The sequence below is a fragment of the Poecilia latipinna genome, unplaced genomic scaffold (genome assembly GCF_001443285.1).
Source record: "Poecilia latipinna isolate Pla-1442-1.1 unplaced genomic scaffold, P_latipinna-1.0 Scaffold951, whole genome shotgun sequence".
In the NCBI taxonomy this organism is placed as follows: domain Eukaryota; kingdom Metazoa; phylum Chordata; class Actinopteri; order Cyprinodontiformes; family Poeciliidae; genus Poecilia; species Poecilia latipinna.
The window spans coordinates 231042-245211 of record NW_015113567.1 but is presented as its reverse complement, the minus strand read 5'-3'; the positions used below and the strand labels follow the sequence as shown (position 1 = coordinate 245211).

Sequence of the window (14170 nt, the reverse complement as noted above, 5' to 3'; positions counted from 1 at the left end):
TGTAGGAATTTAAATTTTATTGATCTTTGATCATGTGTTCTTGCATTATTTATACCATTACTATTATACTACTTCAAAATTGTTTTTAAAAAAACAATATTATTGTTCATCAAAATAATTTCTGGGACAATTCATCCAGAAGAATTTGTTACGGTGACAGGCCTACTAGTGCATGTGGTTTTCAAATATTCTTAGAGTTGCGTTCATTACAATTATATCTGAAAGACTCTTGGTGTATTTTTCTACCAACTTTGCACAATTAGCCACTGAACTTTTTTGAAAAAGTTGAAATAGCTAGCGCTCAGTCAGATTGAACCGCAGAGATTCTCGACTGGATTTACGTCTGAACTTTGACTTGGCCATTCTGGGTCAACCAATAATTTATTTTGATCTAAGCTCTTCCATTGGACCATTGGCTACATGTTTGAGGTTGTTGACGTCAACCTGAACCAGATTGTCCGTGCCTAGGAAAAAATACCACGTTCCACATCCAGTTGTTGGTCACCTGACTCGTGTGATGCTTTTTTGAAATACATCTATTTAAATGTGGCTGAAAAACCGCCTCATTCTAGCACAAAACCGTTTTATCAAACAAATGTGAGTTTCTTCAAAAATGACGTGTTTCTGTAAAGCTAGATTATTTTCGTACTGCTACTTTTTTCAGCGGGAAGGTGGAGCCTTCATATCTATTTCTGAGTAGCTGTGTTTCCATTACAAACATCCACAAAACTTAAGTCTGCATTCCGCACAGTTTCACAATCGTGGCTTTTACATTAAATAAGAAACGCAATCGAAATCACGCGTGAATACATATGTTTACGCGATAAGTCGTTAAAAACATGCCACGTCATTATCCTCCAACCACTTCCTGTCGTCTTCTTCGTCTTTTCCGCCATTACTAACACCCTGTTTTTGATCAGGCAATGGAGACACTTTTTTCGATGCAAAAATAGTGTCTCCATTGCAGTTTTGCAAAATAAACCAATTTCAATACCAACATTTTATTGAAAAACATGATTTTTTTTTAATTGACGTCTTTTCATTGAGTGAATTTTTTTCCATAATCCCAGTTTGCGTAATTATATGGTCAATGCTTCACCATTCATTGACCATTGGTAAAGCCATGAAAGGCTCTACCAATTGAAAGGTAGAGCCTTCATAATTCAGCTGTCGTTGCTGTTTCCAGTTATATTCTGCAGATCTGAAGTTTTCCAGAGATGTTCCAAACGTAGCGGTAAACTCCTGTGTTTCCTACGGAGATTTTCCACCCAGCTCTCCCATAAAACCACTGAAAGGTGGCCAGAGCGTGAACAAAGCAACATGTGGACGCAGCTTCCAATCTTCTGAGCCGGTGAGGTCCGTTTATGCACGCAGAGACCACCTGAAAACCATTGAAATGTCAAGCTGAAAACAAGAAGTTCCCTTTCTTTGGGGTTTTGTAGGGCTACTATTAAAATTATGCAACTGGTTTCAATGTTATACAGCCACTGCTCTGTTTATTGACGTTTTCTTGCTGTGTTTTTTTATCTGAAGCGGTTTATAAAAACACACATGCCATAAATAGTCTTCAAATTCCAAGAGGAGTTGTTTTTTTTAATTTTTATTACGCTTGTTTATCACTTCAACATGTGGAGAAATCCAAAAGCTCAGCCAAAGGCAACTTCGAGCTGCTCCACCCTGAGCAGTTCAGCCGAGGTCGAGGCGTTCATAAATTCCTGCGTGTTCATGTAAAGCCGTCCCGCCCGCTCGCTGCGCTGCCGTAAATTCACGACCACAGCTCAGTCCGTCTGATGCGACGGATGGATTGTGCTCACTGCAATTAGGTCTTTAAATGCTAAACACCAGGGTTAGTGAAGCAATAAGGACGTGTGTTCAAAAAAAAAAAAAAAAAGAAAAAAAAAGGAGCATTTCAGTTATTCAGATTTAGAAATGACTGCGGTTTGGCCCGTGTCATGTAAACCACAGGACACTTTTAGCTTGACAAGCAGAGGGCCAGCCTGGGGTTTGATTGGGAGGCAGAGAGGGAGTCTGTGTAAGTGGTCTGATTAACCAGCTCACTGGCTGCAGGCTGTTAATCTGTGTAAACATGGCGGCCACGTCTACAGAGCCCGTCTGATCATAAAAACACGACTGCATCCTCGGAAATAAATGAAGACAAACAACGTCTGAGAGCAGGAACCGTACATGTTAACAACAGACTGTTTAAAGGTTAAGTTGTGAGAGCGCCTTACAGCAGCATTAATATTCCTCACAGGTGACCTACTGCATGTCCTTGGACAGGTTATACAAAACATGTTCATTACATTTTTTTTTCTTTTTAACATCATCATTCTTCAGGTCTGTCTGCTTTGAGCTGCATTCAGAATGAGTTGTTTTAGGGCATCTTGTCACTTTAAATCTAAATTAGCTGCTGCTAGCCACGCCCCCAAATCAACATTTACAGTTGTATGTGAGAATGGCTACAAACATACTACTAAGTCCCTTTGAAAAACAGAAGTAGAGCCTCCTGCACAACCAACAAGAATGCAGCAAGTCAAAAACAAAACACTTGTCTTTTCCAGCAGCCATTGTATAGCGGTAAAACCAGCAGGAGCTTCACTTAGGTTCCTAGGTAACGACGCGGTGCCAGTCAGTTGTGACTTAGCAATCGAGAGGTTTTCAGGACACCAAGAAATATTTAATTATTGCCAAAAAAAGAACATCTTGAGGTGTTTTTAGAAGTAGTAGATCAGATCAAATATACAAAATGTGAATTTTGCTAAATAGGTTCCCTTTAAACTTTCACAGTCTATCGCATTACGACCACAAACTGTGAAGCATTTTATTGGAATTGTGTATAATAGACCAACGTAAAATGGTGCATTATTGTGAAATGGAGGAAAAAATTATAAAAACAATCAAAAGAAAAAAAAATCTGGGCAGCCCTAGCAGACTTCAGAGTTGGATAAGTGTTCACTTTTAAGCACTATAAATCTAAGCAGCGCTAGAAATGAATAGTGACGTTTAAAGCACATTCATATTTTTAGAGTGGCATAGTCAAAGTCCAGACCTAAATCCAATTGAGAACATGTGTCAACGCTTGACAGATTCTCTCCAATCAGACTGAGCTCCAGACTGTTGACTGTAAGAAAATACGGCAAAGTTCAAATGATGTTAATACTTTTGCAAGACACTGTTTGTATTTATGGACTCGGTGAAATATTAACATCTGCCCAGCTGGAAGTCTTTGCTTTCTTAGTTCAAATTCAGTTCATTTCTGCCGCTTCGGCTCACCAAGCTGCTTTTCTTTTTAGTCCAAAACAAGCCATTATTGCAGCCGAGGGACCCGTGATCTTGTGTGATAACACTTTGGAAAATACATAAGAATCATCTCAATTGCAAAGAGGTCAATTCCAAAAAAAAAAAAAAAAAAGTAACTGCAAACACATGCAGTTCTCCATGTTAGATCCTTGTCTTGGATCTTAGTTCAACGACACGAAGGAAGACGGGAGAGTGGGAAATCAGAACCTGTCTCAGTCTACGGCAATATAACCTTCGTCACACGCCATTACTAACAGCGCCAACGTGAACGGAGGGGCAATTTAGCCACCATGATGATGGGGGTGACATCATGTTCAGCCTTAAATCACAACCTGCTGAAACAACAAAAGGCACTGCAGGCCGGGGGTTTGCGCCTGCTTGAGCTCACAGAATGAAAACCCATCTGTATGTTTTCTGGACAGGAGCCGTTATTCTACTTCAGCAGATTAATCACATAGACCTGAAGTCACAGGCGCTGGATGGAGACATTTTCTTCCGACAGCAAACCTCAAACAGCAATCGAGAATCAGTTTTACCCAATAAATCTTGCTAACAATTTGCAATTGTTAGTAACACTGATTTGTGGACTAGAAAAGAGTTTAAAATGCGAGAAAACTACTAGTGGTTCCTCAAGGGCGTGTCCTCAGGTCACTTCTTCTTCAACATCTACACTTTTCCTCATGACCGGGATGAAAAGGATTATAACCTTTTCTTAACCGTTATGACTCAAGCCTATAATTCTGAGTCATCATAGAACAACTATCTCTTACAGCAGTGAATAAGCATGTCCTTCATTTTGTTGAGTGGATAAAGCATAAAAACGCAGGAAAAATGAGTCAGTCTTGAAATCCAGAAAGGCTGGTTGAGCGTTCAACCAGACTAGAGGATGCCAAAAAAAGCATCGCAGAAATATGGCTATAACCTTATGTTAACATACTTAGAGTGTGTTACTAAATAAGCCTACTATTTTCTTAAACAGGACGTCTGTTTAATAATGTCAGGAAAAAAATGGGTGAATCTTTAAATGTTTAGTAAGTTCTTAGTATATGTCTGTAAGACAGATACATTATATAAAAATATCAATGAACTCAGCTCCTGTGTGCAGCTTAGTAAAAAAAAATCACACTCCTGCATAACTTGTGAGCTAATGAGGCCTTTATGTGTTTTCAGGAGCAGTATTTGTGCGCCATAGTTACCTAAAAAGTCTGCAAACAAGTAAACTGTTTTAAACAGTCACTTTTATTGTGACCAAAGGAAAAGGAAGTAGCACAATCCTTGATTGACCTTTGTCCCAATCACTCGCCACACCTTATGTAAGTGCAACCAGACTGCACTGACAACACCACTCCTCAGTGTCGATGTTGTTACTGGGTGAAGAAGACGTAAAGTTAGCTATTTTCAACGAGAGATTCCAAATGAAACTAGAGGAAGTTGAGACATGTCAAAGACAGACTGCAGTTTATTTAAGTCACAAGAGAGAATACTTGCATAACAGAAATATTTGTACACCATTTTATCTTTTTGAGTTTTGTCTGACATAAATACTATTGACTTTGGAAATGTTGTCAACCTTTGTAATTTGTAATGGTTGTTGCACAAACTTCACTATTTGGTAATATTAGACAGCAAAGACCAAAGACAGTCAACTCCTCAACCTTTTCGTCTTTGTTTTAAAATGGAGCTAATAGCGAAAGTTCAAGCTGGAAGACTCCGCCCCCTCCGTTCGCCCATCGGCGTCATGCTCATCTCCGACCTCAGCGCTGGACCTCACCCGGCACGTCCAATCATCAATCAAGCTCTGCATAAAAGGATCCACACCCAAGCCGTCAGCCAGTTCCCAGCTGCGTTCAACCCAACACCGCCCCTTCTCCCACAACCTTCGGCTCTCCAGGATGGCACCTTGTCCCGACCTCCACCACCAGTGTCGGGCCCCGGGGGAAGAGCATCCCTAATCAGTTATCAGGATGTTCATCGAGTTCACATCAAATCTCAGCTCAAATCATCTGTCGGGGCCCGAGCGCCAAAGAACTGATATTCATCCCTGTCATTAAACCTTTGAATTGTTCCTTTTTCTCCGTCTGAGTCTTTCCAGATTGAAATACGAATAAAACTGCCCAAAACCAAATATAGTGTGAAAAAAATGTTTTTATTTTTTTTATGTTGTTCTAATACCTCCTTAAGTTACGGCTGTGGAGCGGAGAAACCAGAGATGTAAAAAAAGAAATTAAAAATCGGAATCAGCAGGTGAAATAAATAAACAATAAGATTTAAATATCAGGAACCAGCAGAGATCTTTGCGCCCAAAAAGCTCTCTTCGTTTCACATCCGTAGTGTCAAGTTCAACGTGAGCAAGCTGCTACATTGCGACGTGAAATACTGTTGACACAGAAAAATGGAAACACAGGTAAGTTCAGGCTTGCTGCGTTGTTTTTGTTCTTTATCTGTCCTTCTGTTCATCTTTCTCCTCAACCATCCATTTTCATCCCCGCTGCGCTCCGGTTCGCCGGAGTGCATCGCTGACACTTTGTGTTCCTGATTCCGAGTGTATTATTATTATGAACTGGGCCGCTCGGCGCTTCGAAAGAACCCGGAGCTCAGTGATTGCTAACCAGCTTTTAATGGACCTAATGGACAGGTGACTTTCACATGGTAAACGGATGTGTGGTGCACAGGTTTCTCTTAATTGATGTTACTGCGAGATCGCAGTTAATTTCAAGGACTGTAAGATAGGGAGAGCATAAAAGAGAAATGGGAGACGGCCGAGAGCTGCGACGTAAGTCTGGGGGAGGAAAAAGGACAAATTTCTGAGAGAAAATAGATACCAAAGAAAAATGAATAAGGGGGTGAGCGGACCGGAGGGGGTGTGGGGGGGATATAGCAGAGGCAATTTCTGAGGCAGAAATCCTTTCTCTCTGAAATAGCAGCTCAGATAGAAAAGATGTCCACACATGCAACACAGACGCACACACTAGCCGAAAGGCACTCGCTCAGTCCCATGTTGTTAGCCGAAAACATGCATCGACACAGTCCCGTTCCGGAAACCGCTCTGAAGAAAAATGGCTAACCTCGAAGAGCCTCAAGAAACGTCATCACATCGTCTAACTGGTCCGGATCTGGATGCGTTTACACAAACGTAAACGCGTTTAAGAGGAGCGAGGAGCACTTTGTGATTCCATAACAAGCAAGGGTCAAGACAACCAAAAGGGCTAACCAGTCATGAGCCGTTTATTCTAGACTGTCAAACGATGAGATTTGGGCTTAGTTCTGGAAACAACAGAATCAAACAGATCCAGTCTTTGGAAAAGGTTCCTGCAGTCGAAGCACAACTAAAGATCTCAAACATGCTCATCTAAAGCTCCTTCTCAACTCAGAATAAGTTGTGTGGTTTTGTTCAGTTTGTTCAGAAGAATTAGATCGAAATGGTAAATTTGATCTTTGTGCAAAAAAAAAAAAAAAAAAAAAAAGGGTCAACATTTCCAGTAAATCTATTGGACCGAGATTTATTGGTCCGCCAAAACACCTGCATCTCTGTTCAATTGAAGTACCGGTAATTTCTGGCGTGATTTGAACACAAATGTGGAAGCAGGTAAACCAGAGACGTCTCCAAAAGCAGGGTGTTCTGGGTAAATGCAACCAAAACAAACTCTCGGGTCTAGGGCTGGCAGGGAAATGGCTACCAATGACAAAAGAGAAATCCTACAGCTGATAAAATCTGACGCCACAGCGGTTTTGCATTTTCTGAAGAAGGACGTTGCGCTCATGTCTTCTTCAGTGTTTATTAGTGCAGCGCTGCCACAGGTGAGGAGGTGAACGGGTGTTTTCAAACAGTTTGGACTGACTGAGACAGTGCAGAGTGAAAGTGAACCACACCGGCTGAAAATGTAATGTTGCAACTTCGGCCCCCAGTCGAACCAAGACTACCGAGCTATCAGGTGTGAAAACACGCTTAGTTTCCAGTTCATTTTTTTGGTATGCATCCGAGTTCGACTGCACATTCACACCCCCCAAAGCAAACCGGACTTCATAGGCAAAACCAATTAGAGTTCGATCAAAGTGGACCAAACAGGGCTGGTGTGAATGTACCCTTAGATCACAATGGTAATTGTCAAAAACAACAATGCACACTTGCAGTAAATCTCAAAGATCATTTGCTTTGTAATGACTGTATCGTTAATATAATCAGGCCATGACCACAGTGGACCGAATGCAGTTTTAATTGTCTAAAAGAAAAAGCTTGCTTTCTTCCTAAATAAAAATCCCCCGTGATTATGGCCTGACGCTGCATTCGGATTTACTGAATGGGTTCCGTTTATTACATTAATTTGTCACATCAGCGAGGGGCCTATTTACGCTCCACAAACAGTCACCTATAAAATTACATAACAAACACAATTTAATGCGATTCCTCTCAAAATGCTTCTCTTCCTTTCTCTTCCCTCTTCCTTTTCATGTTTCAAAATGCACCGGAGTGTCTTGTTTCCTTTTGTGTGGGAATTAAATATCATTAGGAGGTAATTACACTAATGTGTTTAAGACTAAAGAAACGGGCACCCCCCTGATCTCTGTTTTTGAATGTGCAAAGAGAGGGAGATGAATGCCTCACTGAATGCATGTGGGTTGACAAAATACGGGAGATTGAAAACACCCCCAAAACACGCGCAATCTATTCATATTTACAATAACTGGGAGATAATTATGTTCCGCGAGGAGATTGGCAGCGACGGGAGATAAAAGAGGGCAGAAAGGAGGATAATGTGCAGAGGGAGAGAAAGACGGGAGTCAAACAGAATCAAATCTGAGAGCCAGACGAACGCAAACATGTTCCGAGGGCTATTAGCATATCCGCTCGTAGTTCTGCTTCACTGTTTCTTTTTTGGTGGATAATCTCACTGTAAAAAAAGAGAAGGTTTACTGTGTTGTCAGAATTACACAAAGTATCCAACTTCCATCTTTTAATGCAGCTCTCTGAGGCCAAAAAAGCAGAAAAGCCTCCTCTGCTCTGCTGTCATGAAAAAAATACCAAAGTCAAATGAAGACTGCCAATCATCCAGACAGCGTGATTGAAGTTTGGAGTCCTCTATGGCTCAGAGCCGAGTCCAACACGGTTTGGAAAATCTTCAAGGATTTTTTTCTTGTCCATGGGCTCCTCGTTTATTCGGTTTCATCTGCTTCTTTTATCATCCATATTTCAGCTGTTTACAGAGCTGAAGTGACCGCCGTTGCTGGGATTACCAGCATGCTTGATAGATCACAAGCATCGCCTCAGAGGAGAATATGTGTCTGTGTGTGTGTGTGTGTGTGTGTGTGTGTGTGTGTGTGTGTGTGTGCGTGCGCCACATGTTTATGTAGGAGTTGACCCGTCTGACAATCTAAAGATTGAGTCCACTGAAGTCAGTTTAGCACACACAGGCCTCCCCCAGACAGGGTGATCTATACTCATAGTCTCCCAATGAACGTAGTCTTTTCCTCCTAGATTGGATGACTTTCCTTCATCGTATTACAGCCATTACAACCGTATGCAACGCTACGACCGCCCTTCGAGCTAAAAGAGAAGCTTTCCACAGCTTGGTGACAGCATAACTACAGACAGCACTCAGAGCAAGTAGCAGAGAGTGCTTACTGAAACACTGGATTAGGGAGGAGGTTGTAAAAACACGTGATTATGGCTGCCACTACATCAGCGCGTCTGATGCATAATGAAGTCGATTGTTTTCACTCAAGCCACTTCTTGACCCAGCATGGGGGAGATGAAAATTTGTTTTCAAGAGGCCGAAGTGATATTTACATTTAAAGGCACATATGGTCCAATTAGCGGCACACAAGCGCTAAGGAGGTGTTTTAAAATCACTGGTTTTCTTTGATATTAACAACGGGACTTTACCGTGTAAATTTTCATTAATTAGTTTCATAGATTTTAAAGCTGCAGTATGTAACTTTTATTTTAATGAATATATATATTTTTTCATATTTGTTGAAAATGTCACTATGTCATGACTGTATGGTATGAGACAGATATGTGAAAATAAAAATTGAGGTCCTCCATCTTCTCCCAGTGCAAACTAGAAAACCAACCAGGGGGTGGGTCTTAGCGCTGTCAATCACCCTGTGTGTGGCTCTCTGCTACACTGCAGAATGTTAGCACAGCCACAGATGATGGCAGCTAAACTGTTTTCCTGTAACTAACTTGTCTCTCCGCCATTAGCACATTTAGTAGCGCATTCACTGGGATGATTGACAACATTAAAACCCTCCTCCTGCTTCTGATTGGTTGTTTTTAATTGGGAGCTGTGCATTGCTTCATATGGCAATAGTAGCTCTGGGAGGAGATGAAGGAGATTGATCTGATCACAGATTATCTATCTCATGTTTAACAGTCAGGACATGGAGACAGTTTTAACAAATCAGTAAAAAAAACAAAACAAACTTTTTTATAAAAGTTACATACGATACATACAATGTAACGCAATTAATCTTTATTTTTCTTTACATTCAAAAGTTCTGAGCTGTAATCGTTGTTTTCACGTGTTTATGATCATTTATCATCATTCAAAATGTACTAATATACATCACAATATTTGACAACATAATGACATCATAATTTGAAACTTTTAACTAAGGAAAGAATTCACAAATGTTTCTGGCAAAATTAAATAAAAATCATAAACTGAGCATTTGTTGACAATCCAATCATTTATTTATTCAGTGTAGCTTTAATTTTAATCACATTTGTGGTACATGACCATTATGAAGTCCCCGAGTAGCCCTTTTGGTTTACAGCCCTGGTTATCTTGCACAGATGCAGTATACGCAGTTTTACCTCTTCCACTCGACATGAGTCTCTCATCTCTTCTTATTTGTTTTTTTTTCTCCTTCACTCTCTGTCAGCTCCTCTTCCTCTTGTTCCCAGTTTTCCTCTCCTGTCTCTCTCTCCTTCTCTCCCACCAAGCTGTGGAGAGGCTGATAAGGAGTTGATTTACCATCCAATTAAATATTGTCATTGAAACATTGCTTCAAATAAGCCCAACGTTTTCACCCTGTGCTAATTGGCCTTCCACTTGCGTATGTATGTGCCGGAAGCTCGGAGCACTTTATGTTTGTTTGGTGAGTACGAGCTTGAAGAGTGAGGAATAAGATTCTGGTCTCGTCTCAGTTAAAACAGGTCATTTCGAGTTCAGACAATATAGTGAGACTGAAATTTATTTATTTATTTATTTATTTATTTATGTACTTCTCTTCTGCTGGCTTCTTTTTTAAAACTCTAAATTATGAAGGCTGGCACGTGAATAAAGGGAGTCATGAAATTAAATTAAAATCCAGGATTAATGCAAAAACTACAACACTTTCTTTTTTATTATTATTATTTTTTCATTTCCATCCAAGCACAGACTATTATAAATCTGTTACTATTTTACATAAACCTTGATAAAAGATGTTGTTGGTAGCTGTTTTCAGCTAACGGCTTCATATTTAAGCTAGGAGCTGCTGTCATGCTACTACTAGCTAGCTAGTAGCTAATAACAGCTTTTAATACTACTAGCTAGCTATTAGTAGCTTTTACTACTACTAGTAGCTAGCTAGTAGCTAACTTAGATAGTAACTAACTTAGAAGCTTTTACTACTACTACTAACTAGCTAGTAGCTAACTCAGATAAGCTTTTACTACTACACTATTACTAACTAGGTAGTAACTTAGTAGCTTTTACTACTACTACTAGATAGCTAGTAACTAACTTGTACAGTAGATTTTACTATCTTTATCTTAGAAGTTAAAACTTGACTTCACATAAACTCAATTCCAGCTACAGTCTCACTTGTTTGCTAACTTGACTCGAACAGTTAATAAATCAAATTTCTTATGAGAAATTTTTCAGGATAAATGATAATCAATGCAATAAATTCCCCCTCTGCCCTCCTTTGTAGGTCAGAAGGAATAAACATAATTTAGTGAAACTGACCTAATTTTTGTATTCGTACAAAAGAGTGACATTAATTTCAAATGAGCATCTTTTCGGACTTTTATTTTTTGTAGCCATGGTTCATAGCGGCCTGTAGTTTAGGACTTAGCGGTACTTGTTAGGCAAAGTGAGCTGGCTTCAGTCGTTTATTCACAGTCTGTGGTCACTGTGGCTCAAAGACTAAACTCTGCTAATTCCTCCTAAGCCAGTTTGTAATGAAACTATTTGACTTTCAAACAGACACGCGCACACACCGTGTAGTAATAAACCTTTTTTATCCCCTACCCAACACACACAGACAGATTTTTGTTTAAATAAAATTTTAATAAATCCATGGGCAAGCGGTCTCAAAACTCATTTATCAAACATTTAACACCGACTTAGCTATTAAAGGGGGCATGGGAGGAAGAGAGGAGGAAAAATTGAAGAAGAGGAGCTATGATCAATGCCAGTGGACCATATAATTGCACCAGGAGTGGGTTAGCTGAAAACATTAGCCTTGTTTTCTGATGGATCACATCCTGGAGCCAGCAAGCCAAGCTAAACGCTTCAATCTGTATTAGTGAGACCCGGAGTCATCCATCTGAAGGAGGCACGCTGCTAAAATTAAAGTTCCCTGAGAGGTAACATACAACGCTGCCATCTTAAAAGAGAGGGGAGGAAAAAAACCCAATCCACTAGTTGTTATTACCTTCCCTTTGTGCTTACATTGTATTAGCAGAATCCACTTTATTCACTGAATTAAATTCTCACCTTGACACGTAGTTTGATCAAGTCTTTACATTTTCAGAAGATGTTTCCTTCCCCTGGAAAGATTCCTCACAAACGGAGTGATGATTATTCCTTTTTCACTCTCACCGCCTGTGCAGAAGCTTAAATAGCCACATATGAAAAGAACTATCATCCGCACATTACTATGGGTCTGACCTTGCCATCATTTTTTTCTCCCCCAAAGAAAAGCTCTAAGAGGAAATTCTTCTGCTCACTTTCACTCCGTCTTTGCAAACGGCCCCCGCTCCATGAATGAACGTCCAGATGATCGCCGCTGGATCGAACCTGAAATGCCCAGTCCTGATGCTAATTACGATATCAAATCATTCTACAGGATTCATTTTGAAGCTCAGTAATTTCAGCTAAGACTTGATTCAATCATATTCAATCAATCAATTCAATCATATTACATTGTTTCCTAAATGAGGCAGACCAGGCCTTTAAGCATATTCCATACATTTTCATTAGTGCTGAGGTCAGTGCCATTCTGGACGCTAAATGTTTGCCTGCTTCGTCCATTTCAGCATCAGTTTTAATGTGTTTTGGATCAACGTTTTGTTGGAATGCCGAACTGTGTCCAAGCTGCAGAGGTGAAGGTAAAGAATTAAGAGAAGGTCATCCTTCTTTCTTTTTCCATTCACTCTGTGCATGACCCTCACCATGATGCTACCAACAGTTAGCACCTCTGAGAGTTATAGTTCGATTTTGTTACGGTTTGTCCTACAAGGCTCCTGTAGGTTAGCTGAGTCAAGCTATAAGCCATATTTTGGAAGTTAGAAATGTTTCTATTATGCTTTACTGACTGCCGGGAAAGTTCAATTTGTGAGTGTTGTTCTGTTATAAAGTGTTGTTGTGTTAGACACAAATGTACAACGGCATGTTACGACCATTGTAGATAAAAAAAACAAAGAATTAAATTTACAGCAAAAAAAAAAAATCTGAAATTTTCTAGAAAAAACAAAGAACTTTCTGAATTTGGTAAGTCAAAAAATTTGCTTGAAAAAATTCTGAAATTTTGAGATTAATCTCCAAAATTTTGTAGAAAAAAATCTTGAAATTTCTGAGATTTTAATTCTTGAAATTCAGAACATTAACAAACGAACATTTTCAACTTTTGAAATTTCCTTGTTTTTTTGTTTTTTTTTTCTTCATAACATTTTGGAGATGAATCTAAAAATTTCTGTGTTAAATTAGCATCATGTTAATCGTTAGTTATTTGTGGATCTTTTAGGCTGCACATCAGCCTAGTTTGATAATAGGTACATTTCTTATTTGTATCAACGCTAATGTTACCTTGCGTCTGTGAATTATCTCAGTAACAGTAACTTCAATTCAATATGTTTTTTTGTATGTTCCAGTTTTACACTATTCATTTAAGTAAATATCAAGACGCTTCCTGGTGTTTATTGGTGCAACTGTTAGCTAGCTGCAAAGCCAGTCCTACAAACTCATAGTGAAGGCAGAAAGGTGATGATGAACTTCCTCCACCGAGTGGTAGAGGTGCTCCTGTGGCTTGTAAGTGTTTGATCTTGAACACCATTTCATTTCATCTGAGTGTTGACAGTTTTTGTCAGATGGCTGAAACTTGAACAGAGCTGGGGTCTTCCAGCAGAGCTCCCAAACACACATCAAGGCTGGTTTTGGAAAGGATAATGCCACCTAGCAACTGTGCTTACTGAAATGGTCCCAACCATAACGCTTTTGAAAATGTAGAGGCCATAAATAAAAGTCATGTCCGTGTCAGGAAACGGTCAAATTGATATGAGCTCCACCAACACTACCATGAGAAGTGAACAGAGACCCAGTAGGAACTGCGCCAGAAGCTTGCTGATGGCAATAAACAAAAAAGTGTGTGGTTTCTCCACAAATCGAATATTTGTCCACACTTTATAAACAGAAGTATAACCATTTTAAATCAGACTAGGTTTTTCCAGTCGGTTAAAATCCCAAAAAATATTTGTATTTGTTAACATACAAAAATAGTTTGAGTTCTTTTTTATTATTATTACTTTCTTTAAAACCCAAAGGTAAACAAACAACAGTAAGATTCTTCAATCTTAAACAATTAACAAAAGCCCAGATGATGATGCAATGGCTTTGGAAGCTTTATCCTTGCTTTTTGTCTTGTTTAACATCTTTTGTTG

At 39.6% G+C, this 14170-nt stretch overlaps 1 protein-coding gene across 3 annotated transcripts in view; it reads right to left on the bottom strand.

Moving 5' to 3' along the window:
- Positions 1-14170, bottom strand: part of aff2 (AF4/FMR2 family, member 2) — a 199996-nt gene that overhangs the window by 76580 nt on the left and 109246 nt on the right. The window lies entirely within an intron of this gene.